Source organism: Neomonachus schauinslandi, chromosome 11, assembly GCF_002201575.2.
Source record: "Neomonachus schauinslandi chromosome 11, ASM220157v2, whole genome shotgun sequence".
Lineage (NCBI taxonomy): Eukaryota > Metazoa > Chordata > Mammalia > Carnivora > Phocidae > Neomonachus > Neomonachus schauinslandi.
Genome location: NC_058413.1, coordinates 51,179,825 through 51,190,536, shown reverse-complemented (window position 1 = coordinate 51,190,536; position 10,712 = coordinate 51,179,825). Strand labels below are relative to the sequence as shown.

General features: G+C 37.6%; 1 pseudogene; it reads right to left on the bottom strand.

The window, feature by feature from the left end:
- Nucleotides 1–8,204: 8,204 nt before the first annotated feature.
- On the bottom strand, nt 8,205–9,157 carry LOC110576406 (annotated as a pseudogene).
- Between the last annotated feature and the right edge of the window lie 1,555 nt (nt 9,158–10,712).

Sequence of the window (10,712 nt, the reverse complement as noted above, 5' to 3'; positions counted from 1 at the left end):
TAGGCAGTGCTTCCATGGTTCACCACATATTTCTACATATAATCTTCTGGAATGCACCTAGTTGACGATTTCCAGGAAACATTGGACTTGAACTATTTGTTACCCGAATGTACCTCCCTGACATATATGAAACATTTTTTTCCAGTAGAGTCAGAATACATCTTCTCAAACACATAGGGAACATTTTCTGGGATCAATCATATGTTAGAAAACAAGTCTTAAGAAAATTGCGTTTCAGCCTTGTTAGGGATTCTGAGGCAACTCAGATCTTTTGCCCGGATGCTACTGCTCACATATTTTGTTTCCTCTTGGGGAGGGGAGTTATTCTTAAGATTGTATGCCTTCTCTCTCTCTTTTTTTTCAATGTTTGTGGTTTTGCCTTTTTAAAAAATTTTAAGTAGCCTCCACATCCAACGTGGGGCTAGAACTTCCGACCCTGAGACCAAGAGTGGTATGCTCTACCAACTGAGCTAGCCAAGGGTCCCAAGATTATTTGCCTTCTCTTGATCCTGCAGAGACAGGCTGGCTGCTGCTAGCCTCTCATCACTTTCTCTAGGATGGTTCTTCTAGTTCAATTTGTGTGCTTTCTCCCAATCCTGCAGAGTCCATCCACTGTTCTTCATGTGTCCACTGGCCATCTGCAAAAAGCTTGCACAGTCTACCCATGGGGATGCATATAGGGACCTAGTCACAGAGGATGTATGCTGAGGTATATGCAGTACTGAGAGTGTCCATAGGTCAGATAAGGGGTCTGAGGTGAGGCATCCCCACTAAGTTGTGGGAAGTTTTCCCAATGGAATCCACAAAGTGGTTAATAGGATCTGCACCTGCATCCCTTCTATGAGTTCCAAAACCCTGGCTGCAATGCTCCCAGCCTCTCCCTGTCCCTAAATCATGCATATCACCTCACTGTTCTGGGTGGGTTGAGAAAGACATGGGTCTCTTTGGCAGCATCCTACACAGATGGGAAAGCTAGATGCTCCCTCACTATCCTCTTTCCCTTGTAGAAGAGGGGATCTGTCTTGGCACTGAGTTGTGCCATCATGGGATAGTGTGATGCAGGTAAGTTGAAACCGTTCTTATCCTTTCTAATGCATCTATTTCCACGTTTTTTGCTCCAGTGGTGTAGTGGAACTTCTCCACTGGACTCCCATAAAGTTACTCTTGTCTGTGGGTGACTATCAAAATCAGTGTTCTTTGGAGGGAGGGTGGTAGAATCGACTGTCTTGCTTACATTCATAGTCTTGACCCAGAGCTATGTTTTCTCTCCAGACCTCTCTCATATAGTCTGAAGAGACCTGGAGCAATAGGACATCCCATAGAGCATCACATTGCCCATTATATTGATGCAGTGATGAAACCATGCTAATCAAGTGGGATGGACACGAAGTACACTCCAGAGGGTGGCTGGCAAACCTACAAAGATGCAGAGTCCTGCCACATTGGTTACAACTATTAGTGGCCCAGGGTTCTGGAGCATGCTAGGACATCTCTGTCACCACAAATGGAAAGTTACTGTGTCTTGCTTCCAAGCATGAGGAGGATGCACAATGCTTAGCAGGCCACTTTGGGTTCTGAGGCATGCACACTGACTATGCTTCTCTCCCCATTTCTTTCTACACATAGTTAGGTGTGGCCTCGCTGACACTGAGCTTTTCTTGACCACCAAGAGGATCCTTAGACACTTCTATGCATTTTCTGTTAAACGGTTAGCTTATCTGTGTATATTCCTTCTGAAAGAAGATGAAATCTCTAAGTATTCATGGGCCTAAGGACTATGGCTGGTGAAGAAATGAGGCTGTGGTCTGACCTTACCCTAACATGTGCAGATAGTTGTCAGCAGCTTTGCTTTCCCCTCCCTTCCCCCCACATTCATGTTTCTGGGGCATAAGGGAAGGTACTGTAAGATATGCTACATGTATAGCCTGATGTGGGGACACTTCCAAAAATATTCTGGATTTAATATTCTGTTACTTAATCTACTGTATGTTGTGTGTTAGCACAGGTGTGAATGTGTGCAGGTGTGGGTGCCCATACATGGGACTATTTTCTGTCAATTCATAGCCACCCGAAATGATGTCTTTAGAGATATTTCACTGTGTAGTCTTCCATATATTGAATATATTCTGTTCATATTTTCATGGCTATTGTTTATATAATATAGACTTACCACATCCAGTATCAAGAGGAAGGGATGACATATCCTGTCATGGAAAGGGAGGGACAATACATGACTAGCTCTTCATCTGGGCACATGGATTCTCTATTTCTCCTGGATGTTGGCAGAACTATTCATATTTATTTTTTCTACCCTTAGGCAAATTACTCTGTGGCATAAAATGTGGCACAAAGAAGGTCAGGTTGTGGCCAGTGGGACAGAGGTAAAATGAGTATTTCAATGGAATTCTCCAGTCTAACCCGCAGAACTTGGAACATCCCTTAGAGTAGCCTCCTTCACGTATTCTCCTTTATGTATTTTGAGCTGCAGTTTCATTGCTCAGTGTTATTTTATCCTTGTTCTATCTTTCATGGATTCCTGAAATTTACAGATCACTGATTATACTTATATACCAGGGTTACTATTAATTTAATCTTTATTCCAAAGGTATTTTGTCCTTTTCCTAGAATGAGAGTAGTTTGGACATATGTGCTCTCTCCACCTTCCTTATGTAATCACCAATCTTCTTCCTTTTTGTAAAATATAATAGTTTTATTGTGATACAATTCATATATAGTACAATTTTCCCATTTAATATGTAAAAGTTTTAGTATATTCACTGAGTTTTGCAATTATCATTATAGTAAATTTTAGATCATTTTTATAATCCACAAATGGAACACCCTATCTGCAGTCTCATCTCCATACCTTCCATCCCACCCAGCCCATGCAACCACTAATTAACTTCTGTCTCTGTAGATTTGCCTGTTTGAGACTTTTCATATAAATTGAATCATATACTATGTGGTCTTTTGTTATTGGCCGTTTTCAATTAGCATAATATTTTTAAGGTTCGTCCATTTTGACTTTTTTTTTAAATTTAAATTCATTTTAGTTAACATATAGTGTATTATTAGTTAGAATTAAGTGATTCATCAGTTGCAGATAACACCCAGTGCTCATTACATCAAATGCTCTCCTTAATGTCCATCACCCAATTACCCCATCTCCCCACTGACCTCCCCTCCAGCAACCTGTTTGTTCCCTATAGTTAAGAGTCTCTTATGGTTTGTCTTCCTCTCTGTTTTTATCTTTTATTTTGCCTTCCCTTATGTTCATCTGTTTTGTTTCTTAAATTGCACATAAGAATGAAATCATATGGTATTTGTTTTTCTCTGACTGAATTATTTTGCTTAGCATAATACCCTCTAGTTCCATCCACATAGTTGCAAATGGCCAGATTTTATTCTTTCTGATGGCTGAGTAATATTCCATTGTGTATATATAACAAATATATAACAAATATATATATATATATATACACACACACACACCACATCTTCTTTGTTCATTCATCTTTTGATGAACATTTGGGCTCCTTCCATATTTTGGCTATTGTGGACATTGCTGCTATAAACATTGGGATGCATGTGTCCCTTTGAATTACTATTTTTGTATCCTTTGGATAAATGGGTGATAGTGCAATTGCTGGGTGGTTCTATTTTTAACTTTTTGAGGACCCTACCTACTGTTTTCCAGAGTGGCTGACTTCTGGGCATTGATTTTGTATCCTGTGATTTTGCTTAATCATGTATCAGTTCTAGCAATTTTTTTGGTGAAGTCTTTCAGGTTTTCTACATAGAATATCATGTCATCTGTGAAGAGTGAGAGTTTGACTTCTTTGCTGATTTGGATGCCTTTTATTTCTTTTTATTGTCTGATTGCTGAGGCTAGGGATTTCTAGTACTATGTTGAATAGCAGTGGTGAGAGTGGACATCCTTGCCCTATTCCTGACCTTAGGAGAAAAACTTAGTTTTTCCCTGTTGAAGATGATATTTGCTGTGGATCTTCTGTATATGGCTTTTATGATGTTGAGGTATGCTCCCTCTATCCCTCAATGGTGGAGGGTTTTTATCAAGAAAGGATACTATATTTTGTCAGATGCTTTTCCTACATCTATTGAGAGGATCATACAGTTCTTGTGCTTTGTTTTATTAATGTGGTATATCACATTGTTTGATTTTGTGTATTTTGAATCACTCTTGTATCCCAGGAATAAATCCCACTTGGTCATGGTGAATAATTCTTTTAATGTAGTACTGTTGGATTCTATTAGCTAGTATCTTGGTGAGAATTTTTGCATCAATATTCATCAGGCATTTTGGTCTTAATTCTCTTTTCTGGTGGGGTCTTTGTCTGGTTTTGGGATCAAGGTAATGCTGGCCTCATAGAACAGGGAGAGTTTGGAAGTTTTCTTTCCATTTCTATTTTTTGAAACAGCTTCAGAATAGGTATTAACTCTTTTTAAATGTTTGGTAGATTTCCCCTGGGAAACTATCTGGCCCTGGTCTCTTGTTTTTTGGGAGATTTTTGATTACTGCTTCAATTTCCTTGCTGGTTATGGGTCTGTTCAGGTTTTCTATTTCTTCCTGGTTCAGTTTTGGTAGTTTATACATCTCTAGGAATGCATTCATTTCTTCCAGATTATCTAATTTGCTGCCATATAGTTGCTCATAATATCCCTTTAAAACTACTTTAATCTCAGTGTTTCCCATTGTACTAAAGCCCTTCCATTCATCTAGTTGGAAGGCTGGAAGTCTCCTACCTGAAACTCATCATATTCTCAAGACCCTGCTTTCAATGAATCCATCAACAAATTCTACTTGCTGCATCTTCAAAGCATATCCCAAGTGTAATCACATTTCATTGACTCTCTTCTCCTGCTGGATTTAAGCTTTATTTGCTGTTCTTTTCCCAGCTTCTTTAGGTGTAAGGTTAGGTTATGTATTTGAGGCTTTCCTTCTTTCTTGAGAAAGGCCTGTATTGCTATATACTTACCTCTTAGGACTGCCTTTGCTGCATCCCAAAGGTTCTGAACTGTTGTGTTTTCATATTCATTTGCTTCCATGTATTTTTTTTTAACTCTTTAATTTCCTGGTTGACCCATTCATTCTTTCATAGGATATTCTTTAATCTCCATGTATTCATGGTCTTTCCAAATTTTTTCTTGTGGTTGACTTCAAGTTTCATAGCATTGTGGTCTGAAAATATCCATGTATGATCTCAATATTTTTGTTCCGGTTGAGACCTGATTTTTGGCCCAGTATGTGATCTATTCTGTAGAATGTTCCATGTGCACTCAAGTAGAATGTGTATTCTATTGTTTTAGGATGAGATGCTTTGAATATATCTGTGAAGTCCATCTGGTCCAGTGTGTCATTCAAAGCCCTTGTTACCTTGTTGATCTTCTGCTTAGATGATCTGTCTATTGCTCTGAGTGGGGTGTTAAATTCCCCTACTATTATTTTATTATTATCAATTAGTTTCTTTAATTTTGTTATTAATTGGTTTATATATTTGGCTGCTCCCAAGTTAAGGCTATAAATATTTACAATTGCTAGATCTTATTGGATAGACTCCTTTTTTTATGATATAGTGTCCTTCTTCATCTCTTATTACAGTCTTTGGTTTAAAATCTAGTTGTCTGATGTAAGGATGGCTACTCCAGCTTTCTTTTGATGTCCGTAAGCATGATAAATAGTTCTCCACCCCCTCACTTTCAATATGGATTTGTCTTTGGGTCTAAAATAAGCCTCTTGTAGACAGCATATCTATGGGTCTTTTTTTTTTCTTTTAATCCATTCTGATACCCTATGTCTTTTGATTGGAGCATTGAGTTCATTTACATTCAGAGTAATTATTGAAAGATGAATTTTGTACCATTGTATTACCTGTAAAGTCACTGTTCCATTCTGGTGTTTGTTACTTTTGGGCTCTCTCTCCACTCAAAGGATCCCCTTTAATATTTCTTGTAGAGCTGGTTTAGTGTCATGAATTTCTTTAGTTTTTGTTTGTCCTGGAAACTCTTTATTTCTTCTTCTATTCTATTCTGAATGATAGCCTTGCTGGATAAAGTATTCTTGGCTGCATATTTTTCCCATTTAGCACATTAAGTGTATCATGCCATTCCTTTCTTGCCTGCCACATCTCTTTGGGCAGGTCTGCTGCCAGCCTTATGTGTCTACCCATGTAGGTTAAGGACCTCTTGTCCTGAGCTGCTTTCAGAATTTTCTCTTTATCTTTGTAATTTTCAAGCTTCTCTATAGTATGTTGAGATGTTGACCTATTTTTGTTGATTTTGAAGTGGGTTCTCTCTGCCTCCTGGACTTTTTTTTAATGTATATTGTTTTTTAATACTCTAATTAATTTCCAGTAGTCTAATTATTATTATTTCTTCTTTTGTTGTTGATTTAAGACCAGTTTGCTCTTTTTTCCCCCCAGTATTTTAAAGTGGATGTTTAGGTAATTGATTTGAGGTATTTTCTTTCTCAATAGAGGCATTATGGCTATAAATTTTCCTCTAAGCACTCTTTAACTTCACCTCACAGTTTTGGTATGTTGTGTCTTTATTTTCATTCATCTCAATGTATTTTCTAATTCCTTTTGTGATTTCTTTTTTGGCCCATGTATTAGGAGTGTATTGTTTAATTTTCTAATATTTGTGAATTTCCAAATTTTTGTTATTGATTTATAATTTAATTCCCTTGCAACCCACTTCTCTTGGAGTTAATCCCCTGATTTACATGCATAGAATGGCAGGATAGCATATGGCCTTTTCAGCTTGCCTCTCTTATCTTGAATCCTGTTCCTTATGATAGAGCTAAGGAAAGGCTGATTGAAGCCCCAGTATTCTCTGATTCCCATGCCTGGGATAGAGCTTCTGCCATATGAGTAGGGCTGGGTGCATGAAAACAGCCACTGACCTCTTGATTGTACTCACCTAGAATTTAGCTTCCACAACTGGAGCTGAGGTGGGAAGAATGAAGAATATGGTGGTCTGCCCTTTCTGGGAGATATCATAGCCTTAGGCTGAGAGCTGGTGAGGATGAGGGTGGGGAAGGGGCTAGGGAACAAAGCCCTATGTTCTAGACTACACCTGTCTGGAATGGAGTTATCTATATACTGCACTGTGGGGAAAGGGAGGAGTGAATGCTGGCTCTGATTCAAGTGCCACAGACTCCCACTGTTCTTTTTTTAAAAATTAATTTATTTTTTAAAAAGTAGGCTCCACACCCAGCGTGAGTTCAGACCTGAGCTGAGATCAAGAGTTGGACACTTAACTGAGCCAGCCAGGTGCCCCCAGACTCCTACTGTTCTTACAGTAATTTAATAGATTTTCTTGAATAGTGGTTTTTCTTTTGCTCTAGCACTTAGGGTAATTTTCAGAGAATTTAAATGTTTATACCCATGTCTATATAAATATTTACTGTTTATGGTTGTTTCCCTAAGGGAAAGTGTCCACAGATATCCTCATGCTACCATTCTGAAAGTTGACCTCTCCAGTTTTTAACTTTACAGTTTAAACAACACATTGTGATGGTTTCCTGATCTTCCCAGGTTGGACTGAATGTTGTTCTTATAAATTCTATTAATCCTTTTGCTCATATCTATATGTTGTAACATATCACATAGTATATCAGATTTTGATTGGTTGCTTTCTTATCTACATATTTTACTAATTATGACAATATCTTCTTGTTTGTCTCTGCCACCCTATCATATTGTACAGTGTCTAGCAATAGTAGACAGCAAATGAAAGAATGAATCAATGGTGATTAAATTGTATGTAAGAATAATAGAGAGCTGCATCTAATTGAACACTAAACAAAACTTAATAACTATTATATATACTTTAAGAAAACAAAATCAGACAGAAAGATATGAGTTACTGTTTTAAGCATAATTTTGGAGGCTTGGTCTAATGGGCAAGGTGTTCATTTTAGCCATTGTCATTCATGCTTTCAAAACTTTATATTAAGATATATAATACTCATTATATTAGTATATTTTATTGCTTATTTCTAAAGAGTAGATTAGTAATAGTTCTATTAAAAAAAAATTTCTGTCAAACTGCATCTCCTACCCATCCTACCCAGATATCTATGTTTTTGGTGTCAGGCCACTGATAGAAGAAAGCATATTGATTAAATGCTAGGTCTTGAAAGTGATTACTAAGGAGTAGACTTTACTATAGAGGTATTAGAGTCAGACCTCAGATCCTTTGGCAAGGAGGACTTTTTTAATGGCCCTAATGGATCTGCTTGGTCTTCACACTATAAATAATGGGATTCATCACTGGTGGAATAAGCAAATACACATTGGCCATAAGAGTGTGTATGTAAGGAGGTGCCTTTTCCCCAAACCTATGAACAAAGCACAAGCTAATGAGAGGAATGTAGAAGATGGCAACAGCACTTATGTGGGAGATAACAAGTGCTGAAGGCTTTATGCCACTCCTCTGGGGAAGCAATGCTTAGGGTGGTCTTAATAATCAGAGTATAGGAGAGAAGAATAAAGATCGCGTCCACTCCTGCAGTAACTGCAAGGGCAATAAGTCTTAAAACACTGTTGATCTTATTGTCAGAACATGACAGCTGGATTAATATCAGGATGGAAACAGTAAGAATGATGAAGCACATAGTTTTGGCAGAAGGATAAATGTTTAAGAAGCAGGACCAGATGCATTAGGATCACTGTCCCCCTGACAAAGATGGCAAACCACACTTTGACAATTCTGGTATCAGTCAAGATGGCAGCATATCTCAATGGGTTACAAATGGCAATGAAGTGGTCAAAGGCCATTGCTAGGAGCACTGAAGACTCCACAACAGTAAAGAGTTGAATGAAGAATGTCTGGCCAACACAGGCATGGAAACTGATCTGTCTTGCACTGAACCAGAATATGCCCAGTGTAGTACCAGCATTGAAATACACAAGCCCAAGTCAGTGGTAGAGAGCATAAAGAGGAAATAGTACACAGGTTCATGGAGACTTGACTCAGTGAAGATGACAAACAGGATTATACCATTCCCAGAGAAGGCAGTCACATACAGACAGCAAAAAGGGATGGAGATCCCGGTGTGGGCAGCTTCGAGTCCTGGAACTCCCATCAGGAAAAAGGTCAGAGAAGTGGAAGGGATGTTTGGAAAAGATGACATGATTCCTTTGGAGAAATAATTCTTTTTAAATAAAATATCCTAGAAGGAAAAATGAAAACACCATTCAGCAATTTCATTGGGATTTCTATGAACTGTAACTAGATCAATCAAATTAGAGATTATTCTTAGGACTTTATCCTTTTCTTTTTGCTTCTCAATTATGATTTTTCTTTTTTCTTTTTTTGGTGTATTGAACTTTCCCTCTATGATTTGTATTTCCTAATTCACAAAAGAGAATAGGGATTTTTTTTTTTTATCTCAGTAGTACTTTTTGTCATCTTCCACTTTAACCTAAAGTATTTTCTTTCCTCCCTCCTTGTACTTCCTATTTAGAGAATTGTAGCAAGATAATCTGAAAATGTCAAGAATTTAATGGATATCTCAAAGTAATATTAATTTTTTAAAGTAAGATTTATTATTTAATAAAGAATGTATGTGTGTTTGAGTGTTTGTGTTGATACTAGTGCATTATCATGAAACTTTATCATACATTTTAAAGACATATCTTTTCAGAAAATAATTTAAGGAAATAATTTGATACATCAGTTCAAAATAGCCTATTCATTATTTCTTGGTCAGTGGATCTTATCCTTGTCTTGCTAAGGTTGTTTCTAGTCTGGGGTTACATTTCTGATATTGATTTTTTATTTTCTTATCTGTTATCACTGTAGTGTTGATACATAATTGTTACAGAAGATTTTTCCTTAGCATTGTCTTTGGCAGTTGGTCCCTTTCAGAGACAATTATATTAAACTTCAAGGCTAAGAGTGAACCGTCTGTACAGAGGCCAGATATTAGATACTTCCCTCTGCAGTCTGGTGTTGTTGCAATTATTGCCACCTATTACTTATGTGTAGCCTCAGAAGAGTACACTTACAGAGGGTATCTTCATCAAAGTAAATACACATTTGAGCTTTCAGCTCCACCATTAGGTAGCATCTGAAATAAGACTTATTATTATGTAGATGAGGTCCTGGGTACGTTTTCTTCTCCTTCCTTTCTTCTTTCTCTGTACTGACTTAACTCTTTTATGATCTAGTCCCCTTAATGTACTGGAAGTCTTGCTGAGATGTTCATTAAGCCAAATGGTAGTGCTCTGAATACCCTAAACTGTCTTCTCTTTGGCTTCTCAAAGACTGGTTACTTTTCTCATAGTCCTAGTCATTGGCTGGAATCCCACTGGTCCTTCATGGACATTTGAGCCACTGTGTCTCCAACGACTCGATTTGGAGAATGTATTCCTGCAGCTGTGTTATACCTACACAATTTTACTTCCTTAGTTATTGAAACATTCCAGCTCCAAGTTTGTGATACCTCTTGTGACTACCTGTTGTATTGTTGACTACTTATTTTTAAATCTCTAGCTACTATTGCTGTCTAGTCTCAGCTTTATTCCTGCTCTCACAGGCTGCTGAGATTCCAACATATCTTGCATCTGAGGCTGCTCAGTTTGGCACATGTCCTTGGTCTTGTCATGTAATGTTGATATTAAGGATGACTGAATTAGATAATCTCCATTATTTTTTTTTTCTTATTCTATGCAGCAGTTTAAAAA